The sequence below is a fragment of the Myotis myotis genome, unplaced genomic scaffold, assembly GCF_014108235.1.
Source record: "Myotis myotis isolate mMyoMyo1 unplaced genomic scaffold, mMyoMyo1.p scaffold_m19_p_5, whole genome shotgun sequence".
Taxonomy (NCBI): domain Eukaryota; kingdom Metazoa; phylum Chordata; class Mammalia; order Chiroptera; family Vespertilionidae; genus Myotis; species Myotis myotis.
In genome coordinates, this window is record NW_023416357.1 from 24,104,362 (window position 1) to 24,113,931 (window position 9,570).

A 9,570-nucleotide genomic window follows, 5' to 3' on the forward strand; every position below is an offset into this window, starting at 1 on the left:
CAGGGCCAGTTGGGGCCTTCTGGCTGACAGCTGAGGCCTTCCTTCCCTGGCTGCTGGCTGCCAGAAGGGGCCTTCCACCCAGGCTGCTGGCTGCCAGCCAGGGCCTTCCTTCGTTCTGTGCCTCCTCCTGGTAGCCAGCACAATCATAGCAAGTGATCAGACTCCTGGTCTCCTGGCTGAACTCCTGAGGGGACACTTTGTATATTAGCCTTTTATATATATAGATAGATAGATTATGTAATTGTCATACCTTGAGATCATTGACAATATAAACTGATGAATTTTCTTTGATACTGAAACACAGGTTGGCACATGAAGTAAAGGAAGAATGAAAGGGGGCAAGTTTTGAGTGTGTCTGTTGAATATAACACACACACACACACACACACACACGCACTCTACATGTACACATAGAGGCTGCATCATCAGTACTTTAAAGGGAACATGTCACCAGATAATAATTCATTATCAGATAATAATTATGTGATCAATTCTAGTGAAAGTCCACTGATAACCGTGGCATCTTCATCATCAGTTCTTTTTACCTCAATTTATCACTTCTTATCTTACACTGGAAAAGCTTTTCTATTTGTGCAATTCAAGAACTAATCTGCTGATCCCATATTCTTGCCAATCAAATTTATCTGAACTAAATAGCATGACAACAAATGTGGTCATCTAAGGAGATGTTTGTTTTCTGCCTTTACTGAAAAACAAACTCTGGTGATTGGATTACTTCAGTAAGTAGCAACATAGGTAACTTCCCTTTCTAAAGCTGCTGAAAAGCCCATGGTGGCTTCAATTATTCTCCAAATATGTATATCCCATGTGTTAACCAGTTACAGTACAAAACAACAAAAGAGTAATGGAATTTCTCATTCAACTCAGCTCTATTATATACAACTCAGAGATGTGCTCTTCACACCAAAACAGACAGTGAATACACATTGTGTGACACAAGAGGCTTAAAAATAGAGATGTGTGGGTAGCCAAATATCTGCTGTGACAAAGATCTGATCTACTAATTATCTGCAACACATTGTGGGTCCCCTGACTGCCACCCCAATCTTTCTACAATTCACCAGAGGGTGATTTTGGCAGGTTGTCAGCAGGCAAACAGGGAAATGAGTTGGAAAACATTAATAAAGATAGAAAACAACAGCTTTTCATGCTTTGAGCTCATCACTCAAGTATAACAAAAACTGTAAGATGAGGAACAGAGACAATTGGCTGAGGAGACAAGAAAGAAACAAACACTTAGATGCCTGTAAAGAAACATGTGTGAACCTCCTGTCAAATATATTTGTTGTAGGTTTTTTTCTTGAAGTTATCTTATATACTTTTTTCTCTTTTAGAAATTGAACCAGTGAAGTGGCACCCTCCATAATAGTGAAACACTTCTGTTGCTGTTCTAAATACAGCAAAATCTTTGTCCATTTTAACATAAAAAATAACAACATACTATTAAGTCTACAAAAAAGACAAACAGGATTGTAATAGTTATAAAGATAACCAGGAAAAAAAAAGAACCAGAGCATAACATGGAAAATAGCTTTTCTCTGATTAACAAGAATAATTCCATTAACAAGATGGAATTCCTAATGTTACTTATTTTCCTTCATTTACTGATGGGTATTTCCAGAGTTTTTACAGAATTTAAATGCAAAATATATGACTGCTTTGTTCAGTATATTTAAACTATATGTGAACTCAATGGAACGCCAACTGTAAGGAATCACGACAGTAAAATACGGAGTAGTTCCAGCCTGAAAGTATACAGTCACTGTGTAATAGAAAGAACAGGACAGAATAAAACAATGGGGTTTCAACCTTTATCTCTTCTATTTACCAGCTATGTTACTTTGGGTGTTTTAACTTCTGGGAATATCAAACTAGTTGTTTTTAAAATAGGACTTAGAGTTCCTTCTTTAGGAAATTATTTGCCTGAAGTAGCTATGGATGGGAAAGAGCCTAACACAACCAAGGCACTCACTTCATAGTTTAAGTAAATTTAAGTGTAAATTTTAAAAGGATAAAGGAAAAGAATATTGTATAAGGTGTACAATTATTTCTTTAAGATTAAAAAATAATGTGATATTAAAATATACAATTTATTGAAATGAAACTTTATTCTCTATGTTAAAAATGAAAATAATTGATTTTAACCTGCTTATGGAGTCATAGAGTTAATTTAATAAAAATATTAAAATAATAAACTCCTTTTAACCCTATTATACATAGTTTGAATATAATTTAATAGAGAACATCAGCTTGAAGCTTTCTATATAGCTCATCACTAGCCTTGTTCCTTTCCCATTCCAATAATTAACCAGAACTGTAGCCTTCCTACCTACTTTTAGTATCTTTACATACATGTGCTTCCACAAAACTATTTCCAGTGTAAGACCTACTTTTTTTGGCTTTCAACATTCTATGTCTGTGATCTTTATATATGTACATAGATCTAGTTCATTTTTTTTAAAAAGCTAAATAGCATCCTGTCATATAAATATAGTATATTTTACTTCTTTATTTTTGTTGTATGCTTAAGTTCCTTTAAATTTGCTGTTTCAAACAATGTTTTTAGTGAGGATCCTTGTACATATCTCCTTGTACACCTATATAAGATATTATCAAACTATGTACCCAGAAGTGCAATTTCTGGGAAGTTGTCAAATTTTTAAACTAATAGGTATCTTAGAGGTCTTCTGACACTATGAATTCATTTTTCTTAGGTACAATTAAAATAATAAGTGGGAAGGCTAAAAGTGAATTTCCAGCCTCATGTATCTTATTTCTGTGCTCTTGATACTGTGTCACTAATGATCAGCCATCTATGTCTTTTTTTGCTACAGTGGTGCTCATACATTTATTCTCAATATGACCCATTAAAGTACCCTCCTCATATCTAATTGAATGACGCATGAGGTTGCGAGGACATAGGCCTGGGAACCAGGAGACTTCAGCTGTGCTGTTAGTGCTCAATATGGCACAGCACAACTTACTAGACTTTCATTTCTCTGCAACCTCCTCAGACTTTCTTTGGCCCAAAAAACTTCCCATTCAACATCTCTAGTTTGCTATCTCACAGACATATCAGGTTTAGCAAATCCAGAATTGAACTCCTGTTCTATTCTACCCCATCTGTCCTCCCCCATCCTTTTCCACATCAAAAAATAATCTATACTAATAAAAGGGTAATATGCTAATTAGACCAGATCGACTGGATATCTTCCAGATGTCCAACTTCCTTCCGGACAAAGCCACAGTGGTGGGAGCCAAGGCAGAAGTGGTGAGGGGCAATCAGGCTCGCCAGGGGAGCAAGTCGTTAGGGGCGAGATCAGGCCAGCAGGCAGAGGTGGTTAGGGGTGATCAGGCCAGCGGAGGCACAGTTAGGGGTTATCAGGCTGGGAGAGGAGCACTTAGGGGTTGATCAGGCAGGCAGGCAAAGGCAGTTAGGGGTGATCAGTCAGGCGGGCAGAGTGGTTAGGAGCAATCAGGCAGGCAGGCAGGTGAGTGGTTAGGAGCCAGAGGTCCTGGATTGTGAGAGGGATGTCCAACTGCTGCTTTAGGCCTAATTCCTGTGGTCAGACATCCCCCAAGGGGGCCCGGATTAGAGAGGGTGCAGGCAGGGCTGAGGGATACCCCCACCCCATGCACAAATTTCATGCACCGGGCCTTTAGTATCTCAATAAGAAACACCCAATAGCTCAAGACAAAAACTGAGAGTAATTCTTAATGATGCATTTTCTCTAACTCCCAATATGAAACATTTTCTTAAATCCTATATAATAAAAGCCTACTATGCAAATCAACCAAATGGTGGAACAACCAGTTGGCAGGGCGGGGCCAGCATGCAGGCAGCACCAGGCCAGCCAAGGTGGGTGCCAGTGGGCAGAGGGAGTGGACAATGACTGAGGGGGGGTGGCGACGACCGACGGTGGGGGAGGGGCATTCGGGGGGTGAGGCATGCCACTTGCCAGCCTGTGCCATCCTTGGATCGGCCTGCTGGTCACCTCCCACAGAGGGAGGCCAGACTGCAGCTTAGGCCCACTCTCCGTGGGGTGGGGATCGGACCTAAGCTGTCAGTCAGACATCCCCCGAGGGCTCCAGGTCTGTGAGAGTGTGCAGGCCTGGCTGAGGGATCCTCCCCGCGAGTACATGAATTTTCATGTACCGGGCCTCTAGTGATATATATTCTGCTACCATAAGCTTGTTTATTTCAAGCCTCAATACCTGAACTGATACTGTTATTTTCTAACTATGTTTTCCACTTTCCTCTCTATAGTATTCTCTGCATAGTAGTTAGAAATTTATTTTAAAATGTAAATTGGAGCATATCACTACTTGACTTAAGCCCATTAATGTCTCCTCATTGCTCTTAGAATAAAATTTAAATTCCTGGACAAGATCTATATAGTTCCATCTTAGGCCATCATTGGCTGTGCCCTTGACACACAGGACTTTTTTCAGTTCCTCACTTTTGCCAAGTTCTTTCCCACTTCAGGGCCTTTGCACATACTCTTTCTTCTTCCCACATCACTCTTCCTCCAACACTTCACATGGCTGGCTCATTCTCATTCTTCAGGTATCAGGCTAGATGTAAATTCCTCAAAGAGGTCTCCATACTCCATCCAATCTAAACTACACTCCATCCCCTTATGTGCTCTCAGTGTGACCAGTGAGCCTCCTGTACAGAACTCTATTATTTTGCTATGGCAGCCATAACAAAATACCACAAACTGGGTGACTTACACAATAGAAATGTATTGTCCCACAGTACTAAGGCTAGAAGTCTGAGATCAAGGTGTCAGCGAGGTGGATTCTTTGGAGATCTGAGATCTGAGAGGAAGAATCTGTTCCATGCCTTTCTTCTAACTTCTGGTGGTTTGCTAGCAATTGTTGGTATTTCTGACTTATTGAAACATCGCATTGATGTCTGCCTTCATCTTCACATGGTGTTCTCCCTGTGTTCATGTTTATATATCCAAATTTCCCCTTTTATAAGGATAGCAGTTATATTCAGGGCTTCCCCATACTCCATTTTACCCTCATCTTAAATTAGCTAATTGCATCTTCAACAAACCTATTTCCAAATAAGATCACATTATGAGGTACTGGGGTTAGGATTGGAACATATGAATTTTGGGAAGATACAATTCAATTCATAACAAGTACTTTTCAAAATGTATAAATATATACATATTTTTATTTGTTTAATGACTCTAGAGTGGACAGTTTTTCTTTCTTTCTTTTTTTGTTCACATATTTATACCCAACATCCTCGATAGTCTTAGTACCTGAGTGATAGTCAATAAATATTTATTGTTTCCCTATACAAGGAATCACATTATTTATAAAGTCTATTATTGCTTTGAATTTTGTGAGTTTGCTTTTACTATGCCCAATTTTAGCATTATAATTTTATCCAATACCATCCTAAGGCAGAGTTTTCAAAATGTAAACCATATATCAAAATAAGTCAAAAGTAAACCCAGTTTTGTTATATAACTTCCTAAATAATTCAAACTAAAATATGTATGCTTTTAGAAAGGAGATGGAAGAATCACCATAGTTCAGTTAGTAATTTTTCAACCAACTTTCAATTTACTTTAGCTCTGAAGAATGAGGTCTAAGAATAATATAAGATATAACCCTTCTATGTTTTATGCTGGACAGAGAAACATGAAAGTACTCCCCTCTATCATTTAAAATATGACTGCCTTATACTGTACTATCAGCGGAAGAATTGTCTTTCCTTCTTTTTATGTCCATCCCACTCCACCACCAGTGCCCTGAATCCTGTTAGAGCCTACTTTCTGAATAAATTTAATCCTACATTTATTCTATTTTTTCCTCCGTCTTCTCTTACTTGCCCTTTTTACCAGTTCATCTCCTATGCGGTCAAAAAAGCATGCGTCTCCCGTTTTTAAAAAGGCTTATTTTAAAGCTTAAAATCTATTATTGGATCTGGTCACTCAACCCAACCTCCCTGATATTTCCCTTCAGCCGCTTTACATCATTCCTGTCACTTCTGCGAGATGAATCTTCCAAAATGCCATTTTCATTATTCCACTTTCCTGATTTAAAACTACATTGGTGCCATATCACTCACTGGATCAAGTTTAAGATTCTAAATCTCCATTAATTAGCCTTAGATTGCTCATCCTTTTTTTTTTTTCTAACTTCCACTGTGATTTCTCAAACTGAAGCCATCTGCTTTATTCTCCCAACAACTCTTGTCAATTTCAACTCTCTTACTTTATTTATGTTCCCTTTCCAAGTGAGAAAGACCTGCCTACTTCTTCATGAAAAAATCCAGTCATTAAATTGCAGCTAAGGGAAGTTCTCATGGAGCTGGCTCTTCTAGTCCCTATAATCTTCTCTGTCTAAATGTCCATAGCAATTCTAGATAGGAAGCAACATAAGAAAATATATATTTTCAGCTAGATGAGTGAAAATTAAACTTCTGGTTCATCTGTGCTTTTTGGCATTCTTTAAAACTCAGAAAATAGATAACTATCTTCAGCTCCATTCACAATTCAGCCTGGACTACATGGAATCAGTTAAGGTAAATCTTTAAACAACACTGAGTTCATGTCATTTATAAACTATTCTCTTTGCATTTTTTAAAATATATTTTATTGATTTTTTATAGAGAGGAAGGGAGAGGGATAGAGAGTCAGAAACATCAATGAGAGAGAAACGTCAATTAGCTGCCTCCTGCACACCCCCTACTGGGCATGTGCCAGTAACCAAGGTACATGCCCTTGACTGGAATCAAACCCGGGATCCTTCAGTCCTCAGGCCTATGCTCTATTCACTGAGCCAAATCGATCAGGGCCTCTTTGCATTTTTAATTCTTCTATACTCTTACCATTTGAATGACTAAGTACTCTCTTCACACCAGCTTTTATGTTTAAATTAAGGTATAAATGCAAGATTTCATAAGAAATACACTACTTTTATAATAAACCTAGAGGTCTACAACCCTTAGCAGAAAGCCTTTGAAAACACATGTCAGCAGAAATTAAAGAAATTGTAAAGCTATAGAAAGTGCATGGAAAAATATTGAATTTTCTCTCATCCTAGATAAAGTTTTCTCTGACTTTTTAAAAATGTTGTACCTAGCTACTTTATTTTTTTTAACAATATATAATGACAGTGAGGGATTATCATGCTTCTGCCTCATGAGTCTTTATCTTCAAATTTTCAGTGTAATATTGATATAGGAAAAAAAATTGGAAGCATGAATATAAAAGAATATTAATAAACTACAAAATAATGCTAATTTATAATTCATTTTCTAAAAAAAAAAATGCCAAGAACAATCTCACCCATAGAGAGAACATAAGTAAAATGGAAATACATTAAATGGAGACATGTCTTCAACAATATTAATTTTATGACATGCTTTGTCACAAGTGCAAGAAGTGTAAAATTTTACAATTTGATCTACTGTCCAAGTCTGTCTTCCATAATAGACTATAAAGTCTCTGAAGTTAGTGGCCATGCCTGTATTATTTACTATTGTATCCTACCATCCACACCCAGGCTGCCAATACTATAGTCACTAGCCACAGGTGGTTATCATACACTTGAAACGTAGCTTGTCCAAACTGAATGGTACTGCAAGTAAACTACACACTATATTTTGAAGGCTTCATGAAAAAGAAATTACAGTCTCAAATTTCATGTTGAAATAATAATACCATACCTATATTGTGTTAAATAAAATTACAAAAGTAAAATTTACCTGTGTCTTTTCTACGTTAGTGTGAAAATTACAAAATTTAAATTGCGCAGGCAGGTATAAATGACAGGGCATGCACCAGTGCAGATTCAGAAAAGTCAGGTGAACTTCAGAATGGAGCCATGGTTGGTAACTGCAGCGGATGTGGGTGTGCTGCCTATTTTGACCAAGGTTATAAAGTGCCTGGTGTGCAGCTGCTGTGCAGGCGGAGAAGGAAATGCACAGATACCGACCTACTAAAAATTTCTTGAGCAACCGAAGAGCCCAGGATTATTCTGCTTTGGAAAACAACATATTAGAATTGAATTTGAAAGACTGGCTGCTTGACATCCTAGTGAATTGTTCAGTATGAAATGATATGAATTTCAGACCCTTCCTCGGGTCACAAAATTGACATTGGTGCATGGCAAGAGTGTGTGAACAATTCTATGGCTCAGTTAGAGCATCAACCGGCTCGGATTGGGAAACTGGAACTAATGTCACAGCGTGGATGCAATGTCTGCAAAGTGTGTAATGAAAATCGTGCTCATATGATAGGACACGCACAGAAAGCGCTCCAGAAGTTAAGGAGATGTATTCAAGATTTAAACTGGCAGTGAAATAACATACAACTCACAGTTGGATGGAAATGAAGAGAAATGGAGTCAAATTGGTTATCCTTGGTCAGTAAGAATCATGAGCTTGGAAGGACTATTGTGCAATTAGAAGATGAAGTCTTTCAAATGAAGCAGCAACACAGAGAGGCCAAGAAAACATCAGAGAAGACTTCTGAAAAGATGAATTAATTCTGTGGCAGAAGGAAGGTGAATTGAGCTTTTACAGAAGATCATGCATCTGAACTTTGAAGGACAACAGAATCTCCCAGAAATCATCAGTGGTTAAGTGTTTAGAAACCATAGAAAGTGGATTGTTTTATTCTATTTGTACATTAGAGAAATTAAAAATTCATCGTGGTGATAAAAGCTAATATAGAATAAAAATGTGCATGTGACTTGCATTGTATTTTTATTGAACAATGCTGATCTAGATCACGGTTAGTACTTTATTTCAATAAACTCCCTCATGTAAATAAGTGAACATAGTTCAAAATATGTTAAAATAGCTGGGTTTGACACAATTACTTATTGTCAGTTTATAATATTAGCTTTTAAAACCATATTTTTTAAAATTCCAGATAATTTTTAGGGAAGTCATTTTCTCCTCTATACTCAACAAAGCTAATGTCCCTCTCCCCAATATCTTACTATAATTCACATTATTTATACAATGCAGCACAAATAAACTTCAGTTTTTTCATGGACTGTCTATATGACTCATGAAAACACACCTTTTAAAATTTCCAATTTTTCTCATAAACTGAATTACATATTTCATATTTTATTTAATGCTATATTACTCTTTCCTTTTAAATGACTGTTTTGACATTGTTAATCTTTTTTATGATATCTACTATCATAATTACAGAAACTCTTTTACCAATATGCTCTGAAATAAAATTATATGACAATATACCCCCAGCAAGGATGCCCTGCCTCCACTCTGTTTCACAGATGTCTTGCTCACTGACACACAAGTTCTAGAACCAAGAACCAAACTATGCATGTAAGTTAGTACTTACAGGCAAGACCAAAGCTCTCTTGAGTTAACTATAAAAATTTAATAAAGTTTTAGAATGTCCAGTTGAAAGACAATTAAATTAAGAATTACAATTGAGCATGTTTTTTAAGAGCACCATATTACCATCTGCTTCTCCTATACCTGCAGCATCTGTGGTCAATAAAATTGAGATATTAATTTTAATGACAAAAAATGGTCAT

At 37.1% G+C, this 9,570-nt stretch overlaps 1 pseudogene; it reads left to right on the top strand.

Moving 5' to 3' along the window:
• Nucleotides 1-7,875: 7,875 nt before the first annotated feature.
• LOC118655973 lies at nucleotides 7,876-8,525 on the top strand (annotated as a pseudogene).
• The last annotated feature ends 1,045 nt before the right edge of the window (nucleotides 8,526-9,570 follow it).